This window comes from Dama dama, chromosome 20, assembly GCF_033118175.1.
Source record: "Dama dama isolate Ldn47 chromosome 20, ASM3311817v1, whole genome shotgun sequence".
Classification (NCBI taxonomy): Eukaryota; Metazoa; Chordata; class Mammalia; order Artiodactyla; family Cervidae; genus Dama; species Dama dama.
The window spans coordinates 4021872-4048870 of record NC_083700.1 but is presented as its reverse complement, the minus strand read 5'-3'; the positions used below and the strand labels follow the sequence as shown (position 1 = coordinate 4048870).

The window sequence follows — 26999 nt, the reverse complement described above, 5'->3', positions numbered from 1 at the left end:
ATGTTCAATGGCTGTAAAATCTCACTTATGCAAAGTGAATAAGTTGTCAAGATCTGATGTATAACAGTGCCTATAGTTTGAGATACTGTATTTTACAGGTAAAAATTTAAGAGGGTAGATTTTATGTTAAGAACTCTCTTCTCTCTTTTTAAGTCGCTCAGTCGTGTCCAACTCTTCATGACCCCATGGACTAGAGCCCACCAGGCTCCTCTGTCCATAGAATTCTCCAGGTCAGAATACTAGAGTGTGTTGCCATTCCACATCTCCAGGAGATCTTCCCAAGCCAGGGACGGAACCCAGGTCTCCCGCTTTGCCAGCGTATTCTTTACGGTTTGAGCCACTAGGGAAGCCCTCTTAGCCACAACTTGAAAACAATTACCCATGTAGATAAGGCAAGTAGCTGCAGAACAATGAAGCTTATTGAAAGACGGAAGAAATAAAAAGTGTCCACCAAACTAAGATGTTTTTTGAGACTGAAAAATGAGGCAGGCAGCTCTAGTCATCAGATAAGTTGAAAACATACTTGTTTGCACTAAGGCTTACCAGATTTAGTTTTGCTCCCTCTTTCCAGCTTCTCTTGGAGATTAGTTCCCCTGGACATGCTGCTGTACGTTGCTTTGGGCTTGCCGTGCACTTCGTGTTCTTCGCCTCCATCTTCGACATGTATTTTACCTCTCCTCTGGTTCATGGAATGACTCCCCAGTTTACACCCCTGCCTCCCCCAGCAAAACGATTAGTGCTGTTTGTCGCTGATGGCCTGCGAGCACGTAAACTTTATGAATTAGATGAAGATGGAAATTCTAGGGCACCGTTTGTTAGTAAGCATGTCAGCTGGTACAAAGACATCTCTGGAAAGTGTTACGCTAATACTGTTTATCTCACATTGGGTAGAGAGGTGATGATGAAAAAGAGGGTAGGGCATGTATGCCTCTGCCTTTGTCACAGAATTTAGCAAGTGTGTTTCCTTCTACAGTTACTTCTCTTATTGTGGAAGTTGATACCAGGTAGTCGAAATGCATGACCTTAGCTGCTTGGCCTCACTTGTCCTGATTTCTGAATCCTGGCTTACAACTCAGTATATTATCTTCTTTTCTGTTTTGTAAAGTAAGACTGTTCAATTTTAAGTAATGACAAGCATAAATTTGAGTGAATTGCCAATTACAAAGGTATTTAGCTAAAAAGTATAAATTTCTATTCAAAATATGTTTTCTATAAAATAAAGCCTTTCAAATTTATATCACTATGTAATATGATAATTTTGGATTCTGTTAAGTGGCTTTGAAAAGAAATATTTAATTTTTTGGACCTGTGGGGTTCTTGCAATCAACTATTATGTTGTTTGTTTTTTTTTTTTTTCATTCATAGCAAGCCCCTCAAAAGCGCTTCCTAATGCTACTGTGGAGAGATTAAAACTCAAATTCAAAGGAAGTTTATCTGAAATTGTCTGTCTTTCCCCTGTCCCTACCTGTCACCATTGCTTCCTATGCCTCTACCCTGTTTTGATTTTCTTTATAGTACTACTTAGCATGTACAACTTCCTCTAAGGCAGGGACTTTGTTTTATACACTACATTATCTCTGGTGCCTAAAACATAGTAGGCAGTTAATCAATATTTGTTGACTGCTAGAAGAATGAATGAACCTGAATTCTATGTCAGATTTCCAGGAATAAATTTATGGTGCGTCAAAGAAATGCAGAATATATTAAAGGATACAAAGAAACAAGCAACTCAGGGCAACAGGAAAATACGAGTAGGAAAATAAGGTTGTCAGGGTTAGGTTCAGTACACAAAAATATGTAGCATAAATTTCTATGACTAGTTTAAAAATTGGGGTGATATATTTGGTTGCATTTCTTAGTTGTCAGAGAGAGGAGAGAAATGTAGTTCACTGCGAAGTTAATGACATTAAAATATACTGGTTGTTCAGGCAAAGATGAGTGTTTCTGACAGCACCTGTTTCTCCCCGGGGTGTTCTTCGTTTCTTTAAAAATACGATCTGATCAAAATGTTTCTCAAGAGAGGTATCCACATTGCTTTATACCTCCCTGTTTTTGCTTGAGTTCAGTTTCCATTATAGAACTGAAGAAGTTAGAAAATATTTCTCTCTTAACATGTGGTTTAATGGTTTTTCAAGCCTTTTACTTTTTATGTATGTATTTTACCAAAGTCTGTTTGGTTATAAGTCAATTAACTTTTAGGTACTTCTCTCCAGAACATTTTGACAGTTGAGAGTTCAGCTTGAAAACTGTTACAAATGAATTCATGTTTCATAACTCGTTGCTCTACTTGCCTTTCACCTGCAATGGCATTACTGTTGCTTTTGCATTTTTCTCCAGATTTTGCAAATCACCCTTAGCTTAAAGAATATGGTGATACATTTTAACAAAACAAACTTTTGACTTGTTTTAATCTCAATAACCTCAGATATGCTGATGACACCACCCTTATGGCAGAAAGTGAAGAGGAACTAAAGAGCCTCATGATGAAAGTGAAAGAGGAGAGTGAAAAAGTTGGCTTAAAGCTCAACATTCAGAAAACTAAGATCATGGCATCTGGTCCCATCACTTCATGGCAAATAGATGGGGAAACAGTGGAAACAGTGTCAGACTATTTTTGGGGGCTCCAAAATCATTGCAGATGGTGATTGCAGCCATGAAATTAAAAGACACTTACTCCTTGGAAGGAAAGTTATGACCAACCTAGACAGCATATTAAAAAGCAGAGACATTACTTTGCCAACAAAGGTCCATCTAGTCAAGGCTATGGTTTTTCCATTGGTCATGTATGGATGTGAGAGTTGGACTGTGAAGAAAGCTGAGCACCAAAAAATTGATGCTTTTGAGCTGTGGTGTCGGAGAAGACTCTTGAGAGTCCCTTGGACTGCAAGGAGATCCAACCAGTCCATCCTAAAGGAAATCAGTCCTGAATATTCATTGGAAGGACTGATGCTGAAGCTGAAACTCCAAAACTTTGGCCACCTGATGCGAAGAGTTGACTCATTGGAAACTTTGGCCACCTGATGCGAAGAGTTGAGTCATTGGAAAAGACCCTGATGCTGGGAGGGATTGGGGGCATGAGGAGAAGGGGACGACAGAGGATGAGATGGCTGGATGGCATCACCGACTAGATGGACATGAGTTTGAGTAAACACCGGGAGTTGGTGATGGACAGGGAGGCCTGTCGTGCTGCGATTCATGGGGTCACAAAGAGTCGGACACGACTGAGTGACTGAACTGAACTGAATCTCAAATTTAGAAAGATAATTTAACTCCTAATTGAGAGTATAGCTGTTTCCTCTCTTAATTTTTTATTTTGAAAAACTTTTTTAACTACAGAAGTGTTGAAAGGATTATACCATGAATATTCATCTGTATATCCTTAATCTACATACAACCATTTTAAACATTTTTCATATTTGCATTTTCTGTCTCAATACACACACACACATATACACACTTAAACTTTAATTATTTTTTCCTGAAGAATTTGAAAGCAAAGTATTTTAATGCTTTACCCCAAACACTTCAGTATGTATCTCCTAAGAACAAGGACTTCAACATGATCACAAAACCATCATCACACCTAATGAAATTTAATATTGACTAATACTTTGTGTATCAGTGATTTTTTTATGTAGCACAGTGTTTCAATACTTTGTGACTTAGAGCTGTAGCCTGTATTTTGTTTTGTGATTCTGTGCAGTGGTTGGGTGGTTCCTTGTCTAAGAAAGTTCCTTGGACTTTCTTATGCCACGGAATCCGTCTGGTGGGAGGAACTGGGCTGAGCCCAGCTGGGATCAGAAATGTTCCTTCTTAAATTTTGACTCCTTCTTTTGATTGGGTTTCTTCTGTGGTGATCTTGTTTTTCTAAAGCCTTACCAGAGCATGTGGTCATAGTGTGCGCTAACTCCTCGTCTATGATACCTTTCAGGAATGTCATAATGAACGAAGGCAGCTGGGGCATCTCTCACACGCGTGTGCCGACCGAGTCTCAGCCCGGGCACGTGGCCATCATTGCAGGGTTTTATGAAGATGTCAGCACAGTTGCCAAAGGTAGTGTCTCTTTAGATGATTTTGTCACATGAAGAGATTGATTGTATAAATATTGCTTCTTTAATACTGAATCATGACACAAAGCGAAGTACGTTTTGAGATCCTTTTGACAAGTCATTTAGCTTGCCTAAGTCACTTAAACACTGGGACTGACTCAAGAATAAAGCTTTAATCTTGTATCATCGTGTCCTGTTGATAGAATATGATTGGATGGATATCTGGTTTTCCTAGATGTTAACTCTCAAAAGTGATTCTGTATTTTAGTAAGAAATCAATTAACTGTTGTAAGCTTTTAAAAAAAAAAATTTGTAGTATAATACAGATAACAAAATCTGTTGCTAGTTTTGCATTTGTTCTGCAGTTAATCCTCTTTGTTGTTATTTGAAAAATACTTCTTCAGGAGCCATACCGATACTTCACCATCTAAATATTACTATTGTCATTGTTTGTTTTTTTTCTCAATTACCTGAAGGATGGAAGGAAAATCCTGTAGAATTTGATTCTCTTCTTAATGAAACCAGGTACACACGGTCCTGGGGAAGCCCAGACATCGTGACTATGTTTACCAAAGGTAGGAGTCACTGATTATACTTCCCCAGATATTAAGTAGGCAATAAATCAATGTGGTAATTTAAAATATATACATTTTACTTATTATGAGAAACATGTTTTGACATATTGAACATCTCTGAAATGAGTGTATATTATAATATATGTGTGAGTTTGATTTTTTTTCATCTTAGTTGTACTTAAAATGTTGGATTATACAGTTTAAATACCTTGGATTCAGTGAAATGGTATATGATTCTAACATCTAACAGCTTTTTAATCTTGGGTAAGTTAGATAACGTCTCTAAATTTCAGTTTTCTTTTTTGTAAAGTGTGATAATAATAATTTCTATCTTATAGGTTTGTTTTGGGTGTTAAATAAGTTAATTCATGTGAAATATTGACCAGAACGCTTATTAGAATGATCTCATTGTGATAATGTTCACTTACTTTGATTATTAAGAAGTTAGTATATAATCACATAAAGATTTAAAAATTTTAAATTTATATTTATAACTTCTGTTTTCATGTATTCAAGATCATGCCATTGAGATTTATTGTATTTATTGTGTTTCTGTGCATGAATCTGCAAGTATGAGAACATCTCTTGATGAGAAAATGTATTTGCATCATTTTCTAGAATCAGCTGGATTCCACTTAAATTTTATGTTATTAAGTGCTTTTTAGTGGGAGCATTGTAGTCATTTCACCTAATGAAAAGGTTTGGACCTTTAGCCATGGGTATAATTATACTATAAATTATAACAATCAGATCATTAAAGATTATTCTATATCTCAAAAGCAAAACAGATACTCAGAATTTTCTGTATGATAGTCACAGAACATTATCATGTAGAGCAGGTCCAAAAACTCATACTGCTTGCCATTTATATACTCCCTTAGTTCAGTTCAGTTGCTCAGTCGTGTCGGACTCTTTGCGACCCCATGGACTGCAGCACGCCAGGCCTCCCTGTCCATCACCAACTTCCAGAGTTTACGCAAACTCATGTCCATTGAGTCGAAGATGCCATCCAACCATCTCATCCTCTGTCATCCCCTCTCCTCCCGCCTTCAGTCTTTCCCAGCATCAGGGTCTTTTCCATTGAGTCAGTTCTTTGCATCTGGTGACCAAAGTATTGATGCTTCAGCTTCAGCATCAGTCCTTCCAATGAATATTCAGGACTGATTTCCTTTAGGATGGACTGGTTGGATCTCCTTGCTGTCCAAGGGACTGTCAAGAATCTTCTCCAACACCACAGTTCAAAAGCATCAATTCTTCGGTGCTCAGCTTTCTTTATAGTCCAACTCTCACATCCACACATGACTCCTGGAAAAAACATAGCTTTGACTAGATGGACCTTCCTTGGCAACGTAATGTCTCTGCTTTGTAATATGCTGTCTAGGTTGGTATAGCTTTTCTTCCAAGCAGCAAGGAGTTAAGCTTTTTTTGGTAGTGGTGAGGATGAAGTTGCTATGGTTTACCAAATTCACCTCCCTACTTCTGACTACAGTTCATAAGACAGGATCAACGCCTTAACTGGAGACAATCCAATAGAAGTGTTCCATTTCTTATAGTAACTTGCCGTCTCACTCAGACCTTTACTTGGGATTTGAAGAGTAGAATGGTTGAGGAGTGGAAACAGTATCATTAGAGCTTAGCTTGTCATTATTATAAGAGATTGTCATTATTTTATCTCTTCCTTATGACCTTTAAGCGGCTATCTAACTCAGAAATTCACTAAGTTGATTAGATCCTTAATAAAATCATACAAATGTATAAGATTAATATATTTGTTGACCCTTTCAAACTATTTGGCAATTATCAATACTTTTTCTCGTATATTGAGAAAAATGCATGTATTTTATGAACAAAAGAATTGAAATATTTGAATTTTCTTCTTGGTTAGGGAATTTTGTAAAACAGGTGATTTAATCTGTTTTAGATTGTACCATCCCTAGATGCCCAATTTCTTTGATTAGTTTCATCCTTACTTGAAGACAAACTCTGTTGTTTACTTTTGCACTGTTGTATACTAACTAGCGTTGTGATTTTTTCTCTTAGCATTTCAAATACAATTCACTTGTATCTGTAAAATTGGAAAATGTTACTGTGATAACAAAAGCAACAGCATATGTTCAAGCATACCCCATGGTCCATAGCATGTCATTAAAATCCTCCCCCCAATTTCCTCTTCAGGTGACCTTGGAAACCATATTTTTGCACACACTTACGATGCTTCCAGTGAGGATTTTGGTGCCCACGATGTAACACAACTGGACACATGGGTTTTTGATCATGTGAAGGTATGTGCTATTGAGTGGCTAACCTGCAGCACACTAGATGTAGGTATTTGTCTGATGTGCACTAGTTGTCTATACCTGTACCTAATGTGCTAGAAACTAATTTGTTAATACATGCATCTTAGTTTTTTCTGCTTGGATGAATTTGAAAGTTCCATACTGTAGCATACTATTTTGAAAAGACTGGATTCTAAGAAATTGCACATTCTACAATAACCATACAGGTTTTTAAAAAATAATTTGAAAAAGTAAACCCTTTTCACTTCCACGCTTCTGACAGTGAAGTGAGCCCTGGATGGGATTCAGGAACCCCACATTTCATTCCTCGTTTGCTGAATCACCCCAGAATAACCTTCCTGGTCTTTTGTTGACCACAGAGCCAGTCTGTTACAAGCAGTGATGTATGTGAAAGTCTTTTGAATGTTCAAATCTAAGGCATTTATTATAAAATAAGGTAGATAGTTTAAATATTTGTAAAGAAAAATTAGATAAGCAAAAAACAATTTCGTGAGTTAATCATAATAAAACATTTGAGTCTCTTTAAGAAATAGAGGGGGGTTTTTTAAACCGTTTGTTAGTGACAATCCTCACAGTTTCACCAGGAATCCAATAGAGTTTATGTTTTCAAAAGTTGCGAGAGAATCTCAGCTCTGGATATTGGCTGACTCCTATCTATCATTCTCTTGCTCATCTCCAAATTAGAACTCATAACTCATCTATTATAAGAGGCATTCATTGACTGACCTTTAGTGGTTCCTCTGTTTACCAGTAGTGTCTCTGGACTGACATTGTGGGCTTCTCCATAACACAGTCATTTTTTATTGTTTGTTTGTAAACAGTCAGTAGGTGTCTGCATATTTATCAGGAATTAAGTGCTCAATATGTTCTTTGATAAACCCTATTTCTTTCTTAGAATTTTTTTCCTTAAGATTATCTTTTCTTACTCAAAATGAAAGTGAAAATCTTCAAGTTAAATAAAGTCTCTTTACAAAAATAGCAAATGATTTTGCTAAGTATCACTTCTTAATATAATCAACTTACGTTAGTATTTGTTTCAAGGTCCTTGGCTTCTAACTTCATAAGTATAGCTAAAAATGTTCAACATCGTGGATTTGATTCATTGTGGATAGGCAGATATAGTTAGTGGCTGGCTTGATTCTATGCCTTTTTTACCTTATTTCAACACTGCTATTAATCAGGAAAAAAAAATCCCCTATAATTTTGTAAGATATGATAGAGTATGTACATTAATCAGGTAACAACAAAAATATGAAATCATCCACAATAAAGAGTGGTGTGAAGGAAAAATATAGGGACTACGAATATATCTTTAGAAAAGTTCAATCTAAGCTGAACAGTTAGAGGAAGTCTTTCCTCTGAGTTTTGAGGTAATCTCTGGTGAAGCCTAGAAAACAAAGAAATGGTTGGACCTGGATTGCATATAGAGAAGAGTATCTCAGGCCAACAGCATAATGATAACTTGGGCTCCAAAGAAAGTCCGTAATAGAGTAGAAATATTGCTTTAAAGTTTGTCTCTCAATGAATGCTAATGCCAGAAGTAGGCAGCCGAGGACTGATGTAGTCCAAGATGCCATGGTGGTTCCCCAGTGTCATTAAGACCCGGTCTCTTAAGTATGTCTTCTGTCCTCAGAGCGTGGCTTTAGCTTCTGTGTTGTCTTATGACAGGAGATGCTGGCGTTCCAGCCATTATTTCAGTGTTTTAGGTCAACCATACAAGGAATTGAAAAGGACCTTCTCTTCTACTAAATTAATTTCAAAAAGACTTTAACAAATAGTTAAATTTATTTCAGAAGGCACATCATCTTTTGACTGAAATGTTTGATTTCTGTCTCCTTGGCCATAACCAAAAAAGCACAGACAGGTAGCTGTGGGAGACAATAAGAAATATGTAGGTTTTAAGTTTGAAGCACTGACATGTTCCCATAATGAGAAGTTTTACTTAGAGAAAAAGGGAGAATGCATGCACTCTCCCACAATGCATAGTAAATATTTAAGTACAAAAAGGAACAAGTGCCTTTGAGCTCAGGAAAAAAATGGGAGTTTGTGGGCATAATTATACTAAATATCGGGAGTGGAGAGGAAGCTAGGAGTGTATTTCACCTCTTGTGTGCAAAAGACCAACTTTTTAAAAGGCAATGGGAATCTATCAGGTTGAGCTCTGCAAGATTAGTGTTTCATGGTTTCCCAGATCGTGTGTCCACGTTTGAATGAACAGCACTTTTTACAAAGCTGAATAATGTCAGTCATGAAACAGACTATAAATTCGACTCCACTCAATTGCTAAGTTTTTTTGTTTCTCGTCAGCTTTTCAGTTACATCTTTAGAATATAAGTCCTTTCTCTTGAAAAACTTCCCATTTCTATCTGGATTTAAAGTTTCTTAGGGACTCATTAGAATGTGTATGAAAACTAGGGGGTCATTTCATGCTTTTAAGGATGATTCTGTTTATTTATATTTAATTTATATTTATTCACATTTAATTTCATTTGTATTCCTTTTTTTTTTTTCTCCTATTCGGAAATAGGTAGTTTCTCTAATGGCACCATTTATATGTTTTTAATGTTTGTAATAATGAAAAGTTAGTTGAAGGAATACTTCAGGCTTTTATTGGAAAGTTAAATACCTTGTTAAAATTAACATCTTACATAGTGAAAGACGTTTATGTGACTAACAATTATATATCTTGGCAGTCAGGTGACTTATTCAAAATAATTTAAAAGTACTTTCCATAGGTACTTGCTTACATGTTCATGTGTATGTAAGTACAGGATGAACCCTTTTCTTACAGGGCTTTATGAATCCAGTTTATCATTGTGAAATTAATCATTTTTGATCTGTATTTCCATTTGTTATGTGGACATTTTTCTATCATACCTTGTGAAGCACAGATTCGAGTCTTGGGACGGTAGAAATAGGCTATTTGCAGTGTTCCGCGTGAGAGATTATGGTTGAACTCGGGTGCTAACACAGGACACGAAGCAGGAAAACATTTTAAACTCATAAAGCGTTCCTAAATTGTTGCCATTAGTGCTATTTTATTGTTGGCTCCTGTCAAAATAGTTCTCCAGTATTATTAGAACTTCATGAAATTGAGATCCCCTTTCTATCATCTTTTTTCAGCCTAATTATAACACAGAAAATAGCTCACTTGATTTTTGAATGTAGATGCCTGACCTGACAAGTACTTTGTGTTGGTAGGTCCTGAGGACAAATTTAAACAAAATAGGACAATTTAATTTTTTAATTCTGTATAAGCTTAATTAAATGTTTTCATTGGAATTACTTTTTACATAGAATTAATGAACTAAAAATTTTTAACTGATTTGTTACATATTAGGAATTCTTTCATGCTGCCAGAAACAACCAATCTTTGTTTTCTAAAGTCAATGAAGACAAAATAGTTTTTTTCTTACATTTATTAGGAATAGACACAATGGACATGCTCATCGACCATCATCAAGGTAATTTTAACACTGTGTTTAATTTCATGGTTTTGAGGGAAATACCTGTTCTGTTTGAACTTTTAAGGGACTGTGATGTTTTCTTTGTAATGATCACACAGAACTTATATTTTGAATAACTCTAAAGTAGAATACATTCTAATTTATGTGATACATAGTATGATATTGTGGCTAAAATCACATGTGCTGTGACCACACTACACATTAATATAAGTAAAATATGTTCTGTATGTGTATTCCATATTACTCATTTATCAAAGCGAAGAGAAAAAGATTATATTTTAGAAGGATTTTAATAAATTTTGAAACAAAAAGAATTTTTATGGTGCTAGTATTTATATCACAAAAAGATGTAACTAGCTGTTCCTTACATTCCATTTAATCAGTGCTATATCTAGCAGATAATAGTATAAAGTTTTGTATACTATATTTCAGTAGCACTCCTTATATAAAACAGCAACTGTTTTTCTCACTTTTGCAGAGCATAAGATAGGGAGAATTCATATTATACTTTTATTTTTCATTTTGGATTAGATTTAGATTAGTCTAACTAACAGTAAAGTCTATTAACATGCTTCTCTTCTTTAACACAATGCATTGTCTTAAGTAATAAAACTTATACTAAATCACCCCCTTGTTCAATTGTATGGAAAGCTTAAATATAGTTTGTTCAAAATGTATTATATCATATCACAAACACACTAAAGAATGAAAATATTCTATAGTTGAAAGTGATATTAACCTGTTTGATAAATGTGGCAAGAGCAAACATAGTTTGCATTATTAGAGACATGAATTTAAAAGTCATCATTGTTGCATTTGAGATTTAAAAAGCATTCATGAAAATCTATTTGCTAATCAATATACTTTTTTAAAAAATATCTTTGAAAATGATTTCAGATTGTTTTACTCCTTTAAGAGAGGAAAAATTGTTTTTAACAATCTACAGAGCTCTGATTTAAAAACATTAAGGTTGAAATCTAAAAGTATTTTAGGAGTTATTGACTTTATCATAAATTCATGTTGAATAAATTTGATTTTGCCAAATTAATGTAATTAATATAATTTAGTTTGCTCTTCTGAAACAGGGAATATTCAGACAATATTAAATTAGTTGATAAGGAATTGAAAGAAATTGAATCTACTGTTAAAGATGTTTATGGAAATGATGGGAAAACAGCATTTATCTTTACCGCTGACCATGGAATGACAGACTGGGGCTAGTCTGTCTCTAAGTGATACATACTTTATGATTAAAGTAGTGGTAAATGTAGCTTGCAAATATTTTAGAGTATTGAAGAGGATTAGGTGTCTTAGTATATGCAAAGTGTCTAGCACATAATAGTATGTGTAAAACGTTAGCGTAAAAAAACTAATCTTACATAATCTTTCTTCTAACTATGAAAGGAATGTATTCTCATTTGACTTCCCAGGTGGCACAGTTGATAAAGAACCCGCCTGCCAGTGCAGGAGACAGGAGACACGGGTTCGGTCCCTGGGTTGGGAAGATCCCCTGGAGTAGGAAATGGCAACCCACTCCAGTGTACTTGCCGGGAAAGTTCCGTGGACAGAGCCCGGAGGGCTACAGTCCACAGGGTTGCAGAGTCGGACACAGCTGTGTGTGTGCATGTGTGTGCACACCACCCCCCCCACACACACAGAGAAGAACCCTCCCCACAAACCCACAGTTATCTACCTAGAAGTAACTATGTGATAGCATAGTGCGTGAGTTTAAGGTGGTGTTGCTGGGGGACCTAGGGCTACTGACTTTGTCCACTAGAGGAGACTGTCCACTCTGCCAGACTCCCAAGGCAGACACAGTGTGTGCCCAGGGAGCAAATCAAGGCAAAGCTGAGACTTGGGTCCCCGAATCACAGTGTAGAATTCTGATGAGGGGGTCCCACTTTTTTATGGGGTTTTGGCTACACCAGCCAGAGTGGCCGGGAAGAAAAGCAGACAGAGACTCTGCTTCCTCTTCAGAGCAGAGCTGGCCTTGACCGCCTACCCCAAACCTGGCGGTTACTCCTTGGAGGAGCCTTCCCTGTGGTTTCTACCTTTGGTGCCACTCTGGTAGCGTCTCCTCCAAGCCTTAGTCGTTATGATTCTTAATCTTCTTTCAACCTGAGTCACTCCATGGATGTTCTGGTTTTTCTTTTTGCCTGTTTGTTGTTGCTGCTCTAACTTGCCTTGAGGATATTTTAAAACTAATTGTTAAATAGAGATGCAACCTTTTGGGAGTGTGGTGGCAGAAATTAGCTCTTTATGGGTCAACTCTTTACAACTAAGTATTAAAAAATAGTTAGGTATAGGTTAATCAGGTATAGGTTCATCTTTATATACTTACATTGCTCTTTGTGCCTTATTTGTAGGCTCTCTTGGAGCTGGTCATCCTTTAGAGACTTGTACTCCTTTTATCGCTTGGGGAGCTGGAATCAGGCTTCCCCAAAAAGTGTCAGCCCCGAAATTTGATGACTCATATTTGGAAGGTAGGAATGCTTACCTTTATTGTTTTTATGAATGTGACATTTTTAAAATCAAAGTTTAGTTTTAAAAAATGACTTTTCAAATTATAGCTTTCGTTTTGTTATTTGTGACATTACTATTTCTGTGTATTACTTTTGTATCATTTATATTATTTCATTTATGATATTCAGCTTAAAATACACATTATTATTTGCCTTATGAAAGTTCAAGTGTACTATTCTTTTTTCACAAACCTTATTACTCTAGGACTCAGATTAAACCCTTGGCTTAGATCTTACCTGCAAAGATTATCAATCAGATAAGCCACATTTATGTCACAATTTACATTTCAAAACTGAACAGATTTTGCCCTGTCTCTAGTACTTGGGCTCAGCTGGTAAAGAATCTGCCTGCAATGCGGGAGACCTGGGATCAGTCCCTGGGTTGGGAAGATCCCCTGGAGAAGGGAAAGGCTACCCGCTCCAGTATTCTGGCCTGGAGAAGTCCATGGACTACACAGTCTATGGGGTCGCAAAGAGTCGGAGACGACTGAGCAACTTTCACTTCACTGTCACTAGTACTTCTGAAGGCCTTCTCTGTTGCGCAAGCCCCCTTCTTTCTCAATCCATGCTAAAAAGGAATTTCTTTTTCCTTGGAGCTCTGGTTCTCTTGTAAGGTAAGAGTCTTTTTAGAATTTCAGAGCTTTTACTAGTCGGACAAAATAAATTCCTCCTGAATGTCCTTCTCTGGCTTAGTTGTGTCAACTCATTCAAAGTACTAGTTAAGAATACAGATTTTTTTTTTAATTACAGATTTTTAGACCTTATCACTAGATATTTCGATTCCATGAGTCTGGGTAAGGCCTGGAAATTTTCTTTTTAAAACCTTCTCCAGGGATGTGAACTTTCAGCTGTATTAGGTGTTTCTGCTAGAAGACCTTTGGGCTTGTATAATAAAGTTTTCTTAGATATTCTTTTTTTGAATTTTTTGGACATGTAATTCTCATACTATAAAATTCATGTTTTAAAAGTGTGTACTTGAATATTTTTTTAGCATATTCACACGATTTTGCCTCTACTATGGGATTTCATTGCTCTCCCCCAACCCACAAAAACCCTTATCCATTAGCAGTCACTCCTTACTCCTCTCTCCCTTGTGTGTGGATACCATATTTTGTTCAATCATCTTATGGACATTTGGGTTGTTTCCCACATTTGGGCTATTATTACAATGATGCAGTGAACCTTTGTATAAAACTGTTTGTGTGGATATGTGTTTTTATTTCTCTTGGGTAGGTTCCTAGGTGAGTAATAACAGGTCATATGTTCCTTATGTTTTATATTCTGCAAACTGCCAAACTGTTTTCCTAAGCAGCTGCATCATTTTGTATTGCTATACTCTGTGTTAAATAGATTGTTTTTGTTGTTCAGTCACTCAGTCGTGCCTGACTCTTTGTGACCCTATGGACTGTAGCCCGCCAGGCTCCTCTGTCCACGGGGTGGAGTGGGTTGCCATCTCCTTCTCCAGGGGATCTTCCTGACCTAGGGATCAAACCCGTGTTTCCTGCTTGGCAGGCGGGTTCTTTGCCGCTGTTGCCCGTTAAATGGATTAGATTGGGTCTAAGTAGAAGCTGGGTTAAATGGGATGTTTGTACTTAGGAAACAGAACTTTATTTTGGCAGTTGATTTCAACCTACTCCAGTATCCTTGCCTGGAAAATCCCCATGGACAGAGAATCCTGACGGACTGCAGTCCATGGGGTTACAGAGAGTCGACAGAGACACGACTGAGCTGGTAAGCACATACTACTTTCACATTTGGGATTAGTGGTGGTAGGAGCATCAGAGCTAAAAAATTTCATGTATTTTGCAAGCAGCTGCCATTACAAAAAAAGAAAAGCTTAGAGTGACTAACAGACGGTCAGCCGCCGTAGTGACTCCCTGGGGCAGGACTGTCACTGCAGTCATGTGACGGTTGTTATCATTGTGCCTTTTGCTTCCATCTTTCCTTCCCTAGCCTTTTGGTGTTTTGAAACAATTATCCCCTACTGAGCATTTTGGAAGTTTAATAAAGTATTACAGAAAATACCAAATATATATTATTGAGTTACTCTTTTAAAATTCTAGTTAAGAAAGTTTGCCACTGCCTTTTTAGCACCCTCATGGTTCAGACTTGGCTTAAAATCGACTGTCCAATACTTTCTTTTTCCATTGACCACCTGCAATAATCAAATAACTTCTTTTTTTTTTTTTTTAATTCTTAACATCAACACTTATGTTTATTTGTATCTTTCAGAATGGAAATTGGAGAACTAGAAGAGACAAGATATTAATCAGGTATTCATTATATTTAATCATGTTCAAATTTAATTTTCTCTCCTATAAGAAGTTTAGAACAAAAAAAATCTGGGCAAGAAAATTGTATTAAAGATGATAAAAGATTTTTCTAAAATATTTCAGCTACTAAGAGAAATCCTGCTAGTGTGAATATTTTCACCCTAAGTAATCTTTCTTTGGGCAAAATAAAGCAGCCTCAAATAAAACCGAAAGAAGACTTCCTCCAAATAACACTGGCTAATTACAGAATTATTGTGCAAATTGAAATGTGCGTGCCTGTTACATTTGTGTGACTTTTTTGTCATGGTTGCCTTGCTCAGTTGCTTTCCTCACGGATCTAAGAAAACCCCACTATGGGTTTCCTTCCTGCTAGTGTGTCAGTTACTGTTTCTTCTTTATTAAGGCAAGTTTTATCTTTAATTCTACCCCCAAATTTTTACACATGCAGTGGGAAAAAAGTGACAAGAGTATATAGATTAGAAACCTTACATTATAGGAATCCTTACATTGTAGGAAACCTTACATTAGAGGAAAATGCCTGGCCAATCTAATAGAGTTAGACCAGTAGCATCACCTGTAAATAGGAAGCACAGAATTTTCTTGTTGAGGATATGCTATGTAGACAGCTGTCTTCAAGTAAGGCATGGTGTCATTGGTGTGTGTCCTCCAGAATGGCAGGAATATCTTACACCTCCTCCAGGTCACCTCACATGTTCACCTCAGAAGCTGGCTTTTCTTACTGTGGAGGATAAACCAAGCTCTGGGGTCTCATTTTCAGCTGTGTGCTCACAGAAGCCTTTTCTTTCTCAGCATATTAAGAATGGTCTCATCTCTCCAGATGCATGCAAATGAAAATGTATAGAATGTATAGAATCAGATAGCAGTCTATTAATTTGCAATAAAAATCACTGTCAGGGGGATGGGAATATCTTGAAGTTCATAAATTAAGAGCATGTATTATTCATAGCCAGGCTGGATCATAATCAAAAACTGAATGCTATTACTCTCTGAATACTGCTTCAGATCTACACTAGATGAGAATTCTGTATTCATTCCTTCTGCCAGCGTTGTTATGTGTCAGCAGTATGTTTAAGTGCTGTGCAAACATTAACACTAACATTCCACATTGAAATATTAATATTAAACTCCGTGTAACAGCTGTCATGGTGAATAAAAAGCAGACACAGTCCCTCCCCTAGGAAGCTTATAGTTTAGGAATAGGATAAATGTTACATTTATCTTTACTTATCATACAAATAAATGTAAAATTATAGCAGCGATAAGTACAGCAGAAGAGACCTGGGAAGCCGTGAGGGCGTAGAGCAGATCTAGCTGGTGGGCTGTGTGGTCAGCAGAGGCTTCCTGAGAAACTGAGGCTTGAGCGGAGACTGAAGCCTGAGTAGAAGTTGCCAGGCCAGGGCAGGAGGCGGGGAGCTTCTCAGGCCGAGGAGCAGCTTGTGCCCAGAGGTCTGGGAGGGGGTACATGGCATTTCAAAGGATCCTGAAGAAGGCGGCTGAACAGAGCACAGACAGCGTGGTTTAATGGGAGGCAGACACTGGACGCGCAGGGCCTTGTGGGCCTGTGGAGTTTATCCTCAAGTTTGGGGAAGCCCTCCTAGTGTTTGAAGCCTGGGGAGTGACACGATCTGAAGTTTTACGGCAGGATCTTCTCCATGTTGGAGAATACTTCAGAGGCCAGCAGTGGAGGCTGGGGAAGGAGAGGATGCAATCAGGCAGCCCAGGGGTATTGTCAGTTTTCTGTGAAATGGGGCTTGGTAAAGAGGGCGTAGATGGTGAAAGTGAGACAGACTGAGAGCCTGGGACAAAACTCCAACTTCAAATGAGGGCTTGAGAAATCAGCTCTGAATATTCACTGGATGCTGAAGCTGAAGCTCCAATACTTTGGCCACCTGATGCGAAGAGCTGACTCATTGGAAAAGACCCTGATGCTGGGAAAGATTGAGGGCAGGGGAAGGGGATGACAGAGGATGAGGTGGTTGGATGGCATCACCGGCTGGATGGACATGAGTTTGAGTTAACTCCAGGAGTTGGTGATGGACAGGGAGGCCTGGCGTGCTGCAGTCCATGGGGTCGCAAAGAGTCAGACACGACTGAACGACTGAATGAACTAAATTGAGAAAATAGAGATTGGAGACACTCTAATGGTGGGGTTACAGAGACCCAGAGGGGGTGGTCTGCACAGTGCCGAGTGGTCACATCATTATAATCACAGCAGCGTCTGTAGCAGCTGGTTAGTGCAGGATTATTACACACCAGCACTTTATAAATTGTCTCATTGGCTCGGGCCATAATTCTGTAAGGGAGAAACTTTTACTTATTTTTTAATTGACAAGGAAAACTGAAGCATTGGAGAGTTGAAATAACCTGCCCAAGGCCTCAGAGATCACAAGCGAAGTGTTTGAAATTGGGCATTCTGACAGCCAAGCACTTGACCGCCTGAAACATCATCAGGACTAATACAAAAGCAATCAATTAGATGTAGAATATGGAGGTTATTAGTTCTATAGTGAGCACACTAGAGGATGATAAAGAGTCAGAACAAGTTAGAGCGGCCTGAGGATGGATGGGGAGGTGAGGCCATGGAGACCAGAAGCGTGGCCCACTCTCCTGGACACTTGGACCTGGAGGGGGCTCTCCAAAGCCATGCTTGTGGACTTGTGTCTGAAGAGACTCTTATCCTTCTTGATATCTTTTTCTAGACTCCACTGGCTGGCCGACCAACCTCCTTCTGCTGCATTCTTTAATTAATATATATATGTGTATATGTATAAATCTCATTGAAGTCTACTTTTGCTGTTTATTTTCTGTCTAGTAAGCATCCTTGTCATAATACCCAAAAACTGTTACATTGGGTGGTCAAGCTCTTAGCTTGTAGAATAAGTAACTTTTTTGTTTTATGTCTTTAATTTGGGGGCTCCTAGTGGTTTCAGATTTAGGTTCTCATGAGTTCCGTGTCCCTCTAGCAAATGACATTTGTTTAGAGATCAGTATCTACTGTGTATGGAATAAGTATTTAATGATAATAGATTAAAATGGATATCATGGTTATCTTTCAAAATCCAGTTCTACAAATTAAATTACTTAATGTCCTTGTTGATCTGTCACTGTCTTAGATTTCACTTCTTCTGTTTGCAGACTCATGTTGCACCGTTGATGGCAGCTCTTATTGGAGTTCCCTTCCCTCTTAATTCAGTGGTAAAGAGTACAGTTTTCTTATCAACTCTCAGAATAAAAGAAAAATTATCGTACAGTAAAATTTACTTTTTATGTGTTTCTGAATCCATTTAAAGAAAATTTATTACAAAGATATTGCTGGTTTGCTAAATCAGTGCTCCAGAGACTCAGGACAAAGAAACTCACTGCGGTTCCGTGGCAGAGCCAGTCTGCAGGGTCACCGACTCGCATTGTGCCTCTAATCCTGTCTGTTCCTTGACCCTGAAGCTTCAGGTTCCAGTGTTTATTAGCATTTGAGTGGTCCAGCCTGGATTACTTGTCTACCCTTCAGTTTGGGAAGGCAGGGGACCTCATTAGACTCACTGTGCTCCATCTAATATCTCAGCTTCCAATGGAAATGTTTTTAAGATGGGAACTGGATGCTGAAAAACTACAAGACAAACAGAATCCATTCCCATCAGCCATTCTTTCTAGCCCTTCAAGTCAAAGTTTAAAAAAATAATATCATCTTCCTCAGAACCCTGACTCATCTGACCCCTGTAGAAATAATGTGTGTGTATGTCTATAACTGAAACAAAAGTTTCACAAAACATCCTGACTTTTGAGTATAGTATAATAGTGTGGAGCTTCCCTGGTAGCTCAGTTGGTAAAGAACCTGCTTTCAGTGCAGGAGAACCCGGGTTTGATCCCTGGGTCGAGAAGATCCCCTGGAGAAGGAAATGGCAAACCACTCCAGTATTGCCTGGAAAATCCCATAGACAGAGGAGCCTGGTGGGCTACAGTCCATGGCGTCGCAAGAGCTGGGCACGATTTAGCAACTAAACCCTAATAGCATACTCCTATTTTTCTTATGTCTTTTTTTTCTTTTTTTTTTTTTAGTGTGCTGGCTGTGGCCCACCATAGTAGCTTTTTGTGTGTGCAGAGCATTTAGTTCACTGCCTGCTGTATAGTAATCTTTTGATAAATGTTAGGTTTTGTTGGACTTAATTCACCTCTTTTGCTTTATTTATTTTATTATATCTATTTTGTGAGAAAAGTAATAGAACATTTTTCAGTTACGATTTAAACAAAGATTTTTAAATTATTCCAAGAATGTATTTGTCCATGTCTTATCTCTGTTGCTTCCCTTGTAAGTCTGTTGTGTTTTATAAGAATAACCTGAGCTTTGTTAGTAGTAATATTAAACCAGTGTTTATTATTTCCAGGGAATCATTCCTGTGGACATGCTTAATACCTCTGATCTCTTCAAAGCAGAGAGCATGTTTGCAGATGCAGTACAGATTGTTGAACAGTTCAAGGTAAAACAAGACCACACACAAATATGGACATGATTCCAATTTTAAAACTGAATTTATCTTGTGAAAATACTTGATTTTGCATTTAAGAAATTATTTTTGTAATGTATTATCTTTAAATTGTCTGTACCTGGCTAGCGTCCTGCAGTTCCACATTTCTGAGGTGCGGTTTTCATGAATCAGTTTGAGGGTGTAGAATTAGCACTGAGGAGTGTCCCTAACTGTTAGAGTACCACATATGCTTATAAAGACTGCAAACCAAGTCTCTGTCAATGGAATTTGCCTTGTAGAAGTAGTTTTAGAAACTGCAACATTTCATGTAGTTTTGTGTGTATTATTATTTGCATTAACAACTTGAAGAAATGACCATTTAACTGAAACTTTGTTATTCATAATAGTGTCAATGCAGCATAGCTTATTTTGTTTCCTAAGAGTTAAAAAGTATAGCTTAATTCTATGACAGTTTTTTTTCTTTTGCAGGCTTGATATGCTTCATTCTCAGCTTGTTGTAATGGTACTATATAGCATTAACATTTTCTTTAAATATTTATGAAGTAGAATAGTAACACAAAATTCCATTTATTTCTATCGCCAAAGAACCATTTTAATGGATATTTGTATTTCAAAATGAAATTAGTTCATTTTTTTCTCTTTTCTAATATAAAATATTTTCATGCTTGGTTCCCAGGTAAAAATGACTCAGAAAAAAGAAGCTACTTTATCGTTTTTGTTTACACCATTTAAGTAAGTCTCTTATGTTTTTTATTAACTTGTAGGAAAGAATTTTTCCCTGAGTTTGAATGCTTGACACAGTAGATTAAGTACTTAGAAAATTTGTCCTTTTTGTGTCCATTAGTGTCATATACCAAATGAAAGCCTCTTCTATTGTTTTACAAATAATGAACCAGATGCTGTCTACCTTTGAGTGGCTCATAGAGGAGATACAGGGGTGCAGAAAGACAGGAAGCATGAAGGAGATAAATTCAGCAGGGCTTTACTGGGAAGGGGCGCGGGCTCTTAGCCTGGCCGACTGGGGAGATGCTCATGCCGTTCTGGATTATAGAAAGAGAGGAGAGCTGGCGTGAGAGGTGAGGCTGAAGGCTACTGAGCTCAACTTGCATTTGAAGATACAGGAATTAGTTAGAAATAGGGATTTGGATCTCAAGATAGAGATCAGTCGTGTCTGACTTTGTGACCCCGTGGACTGTAACCCTCCAGGCTCTTCTGTCCATGGGATTCTCCAGGCAAGAATACTGGAGTACTTTGCCATTTCCTTCTCCATATAGCACTAGTGATCAATCCTAAAGGAAATCGACCCTGAATATTCATTGGAAGGACTGATGTTGAAGCTGAAGCTCCAGTACTTTGGCCACCTGATGTGAAGAGCTGACTCATTGAAAAAGACCCTGATGCTGGGAAAGATCAGGACAGGAGGGGAAGGGGACGATTAAGAATGAGGTGGTTGGATGGCATCACTGACTCAATGAACATGAATTTGAGCAAACTCAGGGAGATAGTGAAGGACAGAGAAGCCTGGCATGCTATAGTTCATGGGGTTAAAGAGTCAGACACGACTTAGCAACTGAACAACAACAATAACATAGCACTAGTGTAATAGTCATGAACTAGAAGCTTTTACCCTCTGAAGCATGTAATTATGATTCACTATGGCAGCCTGCTTCTGTGTGTGTGTGTGTAGGAGAGCAAGAACAAAGCAAAATTAGGAGACTGCAAGTCAAAATTAATTATATAATAATATATATAATAATATCAATGAAATATTATATTAATTATATACGTCAAAGGTAGAATTATAATTTGAATAGTGTCGCTAGTTGTAAGGTTATCACATATGCTTATAGAGAGTATAAGCCAAGTCTTTATCAATTAGACTTCTAATCCTCCAATTAGAATGTGTCCTATATTATATCATTTAGATATCATATGCATCTGTTTATTAATAACATAGTAGTATAGTCAGACCATAACAAAATAAAGAAATAAATGAATAAGAAATATTTTACCAATTCTTGGTATGAAGAAGATACACAGGCTGTTGAAAATAACAGTCACCTTAGATCAGCAACTTTACCAGGGAGATGCTCTTCTGCAGGAGGCTCAAGCGCACGTTGCCTGTCTTCTTCCCCTCGGCCCGGGAGCTGACCGTGACCCTGCCCTGCTCTGAAGCTCAGCACCTGCCTGGGAGCCGCTGCTAGCTTTGTGCCAGCTGGGGGCCCGACAGAAGGGCTGACTCTCATCCATTGGCTCACCCGTCCTGCCTGCAAACTTGTCTGGCTGAAAAGCACCATTTGTCGAAAGCCTGCAGCATGACCAAAAAAGCCCCAAGATAAAATAAAAAATTAACTTATGAGGAAATAGATAGTTGAAGGAATAGCAAAGGACTAAAAATATTAAAATCCTGAAATCCTCAGAAGTATCTGAGAAGCTGTTTTACCTATAAAACAAAAAGTGGCACAAACTTTACAAAAGGAGGAGTAGAGGGTGCATTGTTTAAAAATGGGAAATGTGTCTAAAACCTCACGGAACAATCAATTGTATAGGAATGAGCCAAAGGGGAGGCCAGTCCTCCAAATTAGAAGAGCCAGTAGACCTCAAATGAGGTGAAATGAGTTTTCAGTAATATACGGATTGATGAGGAGCTAAGGAAACCCTGGAAGGCACCATTTCTTCACCCCCCTTGCGGAGGAAACTTTAGGAAAAGGAAACGTTTCAAACTGTACAAGAAAGCATGCTTGCAGCGTGCAGCAACAGAAGACGTGAACGGAAGACGTGACGCGATTTGGAACAGTTGAGGGAGACGGCTTGATCGGAGCAGACACAGGGAGGGGTTCATTTCTGTAATGGCAAGCTGAGAGTTGAGAACGGTGGGGCAGGGATTTACTAGTTGTCATTATACCCCTCTGTACTGTTTATTATTATTAAAAATTATATCTGTCTATGTGTGTGTGTGTGTGTGTATAAGGCACGTTCAGTTCAGACCAGTCTCTCAGTCGTGTCCGACTCTTTGCGACCCCATGGACTGCAGCACGCCAGGCCTCCCTGTCCATCTCCAACTCCCGGAGCTTACTCAAACTCATGTCCATTGAGTCGGTGATGCCATCCAACCCTCTCATCCTCTGTCGTCCCCTTCTCCTCCTGCCTTCAATCTTTCCCAGCATCAGGGGCTTTTCCAATGAGTCAGTTCTTTGCATCAGTTTGCCAAAGTATTGGAATTTCAGCTTCAGCATCAGTCCTTCCAATGAATATTCAGGGCTGATCTCCTTTAGGATGGACTGGTTGGATCTCCTTGCAGTCCAAGGGACTCTCAAAAGTCTTCTCCAACACCAGTTCAAAAGCATCAATTCTTCAGTGCTCAGTTTTCTTTATAGTCCAACTCTCACATCCATACAAGACCACTGGTAAAACCATACCTTTGACTTGACGGACCTTTGTTGGCAAAGTAATGTCTCTGCTATTTTTTTTTAAGCAACTTTTTATTTATACCCAATATATAAGACAAAAGATAGACATGTAAGGGAAAGAGTTCCTCTTTTTTTTTTCATTTATTTTTATTTGTTGGAGGCTAACTACTTTACAGTATTGTAGTGGTTTTTGCCATACATTGACATGAATCAGCCATGGATTTACATGTGTTCCCCATCCTGATCCCCCCTCCCACTTCCCTCCCCATCCCATCCCTCTGGATCTTCCCAGTGCAGCAGCCCTGAGCACTTGTCTCATGCATCCAACCTGGACTGGCGATCTGTTTCACACTTGATAATATACATGTTTCAATGCTATTCTCTCAGACCATCCCACCCCCGCCTTCCCCCGTAGAGTCCAAAAGTCTGTTCTATACATCTGTGTCTCTTTTTTGTCCTGCATATAGGGTTATCGTTACCATCTTTTTAAATTCCATATATATGCATTAGTATACTGTATTGGTTTTTTAATATGCTGTCTAGGTTGGTCATAACTTTTCTTCTAAGGAGCAAGCGTCTTTTAATTTCGTGGCTGCAGTCACCATCTGCAGTGATTTTGGAGCCCCCAAAATAAAGTCTCTCAGTGTTTCCATTGTTTCCTCATCTATTTGCCATGAAGTGATGGGACCAGACGCCATGATCTTAAGTTTCCTGTATGTTGAGTTTTAAGCCAACTTTTTCACTCTCCTCTTTCACTTTAATCAAGAGGCTCTTTAGTTCTCTCTTTCTGCCATAAGGGTGGCAGAGAAGGCAATGGCAACCCACTCCAGTCCTCTTGCCTGGAAAATCCCATGGACGGGGAAGCCTGTAGGCTACAGTCCATGGGGTCGCAGAGTCAGACATGACTGAGCGACTTCACTTTCACTTTTCACTTTCATGCATTGGAGAAGGAAATGGCAACCTACTCCACTGTTCCTGCCTGGAGAATCCCAGGGACGGGGGAGCCTGGTGGGCTGCCATCTATGGGGTCGCACAGAGTTGGACACAACTGAGGTGACTTAGCAGTAGCAGCAGCCATAAGGGTGGTGATATCTGCATATCTGAGGTTATTGATATTTCTCCCGGCAATCTTGATTCCAGCTTGTGCTTCATCCAGCCCAGCGTTTCTCACAATGTACTCTGCATGTAAGTTAAATAAGCAGCATGACTCATATATAGCCTTGAAGTATTCCTTTCCGGATTTGTAACCTGTCTGTTGTTCCATGTCCGGTTCTAACTGTTGCTTCTTGACCTGCATCCAGATTTCTCAGGAAGCAGGTCAGGTGGTCTGGTGTTTCCATCTCTTTCAGAATTTTCTTTAGTCCTGTTCAACTGTTTGTGACCCCATGGACTGTAGCCCACCAGGCTCCTCTGTCCATAGGATTCTCCAGGCAAGAATTCTGGAGTAGGTGGCCATTTCCTTCTCCAGAGGATGTTCCCAACCCAGGGATTGAACCAGTGCCTCTTACATCTTCTGCATTGGCTGTTGGCTTCTTTATCACTAGTGCCACCTGGGAAGCCCAAATATATATTAATATATATAACTTTTATAAAATATAATTTAAAAAGAAATAAAAAATAGAAAATTTCCTGGTGGTACAGTCGTTGGGACCTGGTGTTTTCACTGATGTGGGCCCAGGGTCCATCCCTGGTTGGGAACTAAAAGTGTACAAGCTGTGCAATGCAGCAAAAAATAAATTAAAAACAAGATAAAATTTTTAAATATTAAAATAATTTAAAAGATATTTTAATCACTGTCATGAATCATAAAATCATGCAAGCTATGGGCACAGATAAATTCTTTCATATAAATAATAGAATCATCATGTTGTTATATATAAAATTCTTTAGTTATTTTAATATATTTAGGAAGCAATTGGAGAGAGTTGACATTTTTTACAATATTGAACATTATTTATTTACCTCTTCTGTTATATCCCTAAGTAAAATTTTATCATCCTTCACACCCAATATACATTTCTCATTATTTTATTCCTAGATATTTTATTTCCAAATATTCTGAGTAGTATCCTGTTTTTCCTATCACATATGCTCAGTATACCAGGAAAAACAGTTATCATCATTCATCATTTGAGTACAATGGGTTCTTTAATTTTCTCTATCCCAATAAGTTCTTGTCATTTCTACACATCTCTTTTCTTTCAGTCACCTTTATATATTCACCTAATGTCAGCATTGTTCACTTTGAAACTACAATGTCAAGTAATTATTAGCACATAAACATTATAAAAGATGAAAGTATACTGTGGTCACATATTCTTTTTGTACAACAGAGCTTCCCTGGTGACTCAGATGGTAAAGAAACTGCCTGCAATGTGGGAGACCCGGGTTCAATCCCGGGGTTGAGAAGATCCCATGGAGAAGGAAATGGCAACCACTCCAGTATTCTTGCCTGGAGAATTCCATGGATGGAGGAGCCTGACAGGCTACAGTCCATGGGGTTGCAGAGAGTCCAACACAACTGAGCGACTATCACTCACTCAGGTTCTTGTTGCAAGTAATTGTTCAATGAAGTCCTTCCTTCTTGAATAAGTACTGTATTTCTTTTTTCTTCTTATAAATATATTGTTCACTCATTGGTGCATAAGTGTGAGAAAATTTATCTCTGAGGTATTGAGAACTGAAAATTCAGTCTTGAGATTTTGCTCATGTGATCAGTTTCACCAGCATCACTAGATTTTGGTTTATTAATGTCTCTTTATCATTCGTCCGTTGTCTTATTCAGTCTTTTTTAGCATGAGTAATTGGTCTGTCCAGCACCATTTCCCCAACACCACACCATGGTGCCTTGGTTAAAGGTGTAGATGTGCAACCTGTGCTGTGGGATTTGCAGTTATCACTCAGTAACACTGTAGCATTGAGCTGAAAGTCACACCTCTCAGAGCCAATATGGATTGGTTATTAAAATTGCTAATTTTATTAGGTGGGACATTGGCAATTTGTAAGAAATTTGTTTTTTGCTTTGACTTGTAAATGGAGGTGTTTGGGGAGCAGGAAATGATGTGGTGCTTGGAATTTGTCTTTAAACACACTCCAGGCCGAAAAAGGGAGTGTTAGTGCAGTGGTAGGAGAGGACAGATGATTGCTGCAGCAAGGCGAGGGCTACATAGAGCGGGGTGGGGTTTTCTGTGCTCTCCAGAGTTGTGTGTATGTTTGAAACTTTTCACTAAGAGTGAATGAACCAAAAACAAACAATAAGGATTTCCAAAGAGCGTGTACATTTCATAGTTGCAACTTATTTGATTTTCCAGATAGATTCCAGCTCTCATCCTATCCGTTAGCTTCCCTAGACATTAGCAGGGATAGTCCCTTTGACAAGACTTGCCAGGTCCAATGCTAGTGAACACACTGGTTTGGATTCTGTCCCTTCACTTCAGTCGCTCAGTTGTGCCTGACTCTTTGTGATCCCACGGATTGCAGCAAACCAGGCTTCCCTGTCAATCACCAACTGCCAGAGCTTGCTCAAATTTCAAGTCCATCGAGTCAGTGATGCCATCCAACCATCTTATCTTCTGAGGTCAACTTCTCCTCCTGCCTTCAATCTTTCCCAACACCAGGGTCTTTTCCAATGAGTCAGTTCTTTGCATCAGGTGGCCAAAGGATTGGAGTTTCAGCTTCAGCATCAGTCCTTCCAGTGAATATTCAGGATGCTTTCCTTTAGGATTGACTGGTTTGATCTCCTTGCAGTCTAAGGGACTCTCAAGAATCTTCCTCAACACCACAGTTCAAAAGTATCAATTCTTCAGTGCTCAGCCTTCTTTACAGGCCAACTCTCACATCCGTACAAGACTACTGGAGAAATCATAGCTTTGACTATATCAATCTTTGTTGGTAAAGTAATGTC

The 26999-nt window shown here is 38.4% G+C and overlaps 1 pseudogene; it reads left to right on the top strand.

The window, feature by feature from the left end:
- LOC133040471 (GPI ethanolamine phosphate transferase 1-like) overlaps positions 1 to 22630 on the top strand; it is a 28128-nt pseudogene extending 5498 nt beyond the window's left edge.
- The last annotated feature ends 4369 nt before the right edge of the window (positions 22631 to 26999 follow it).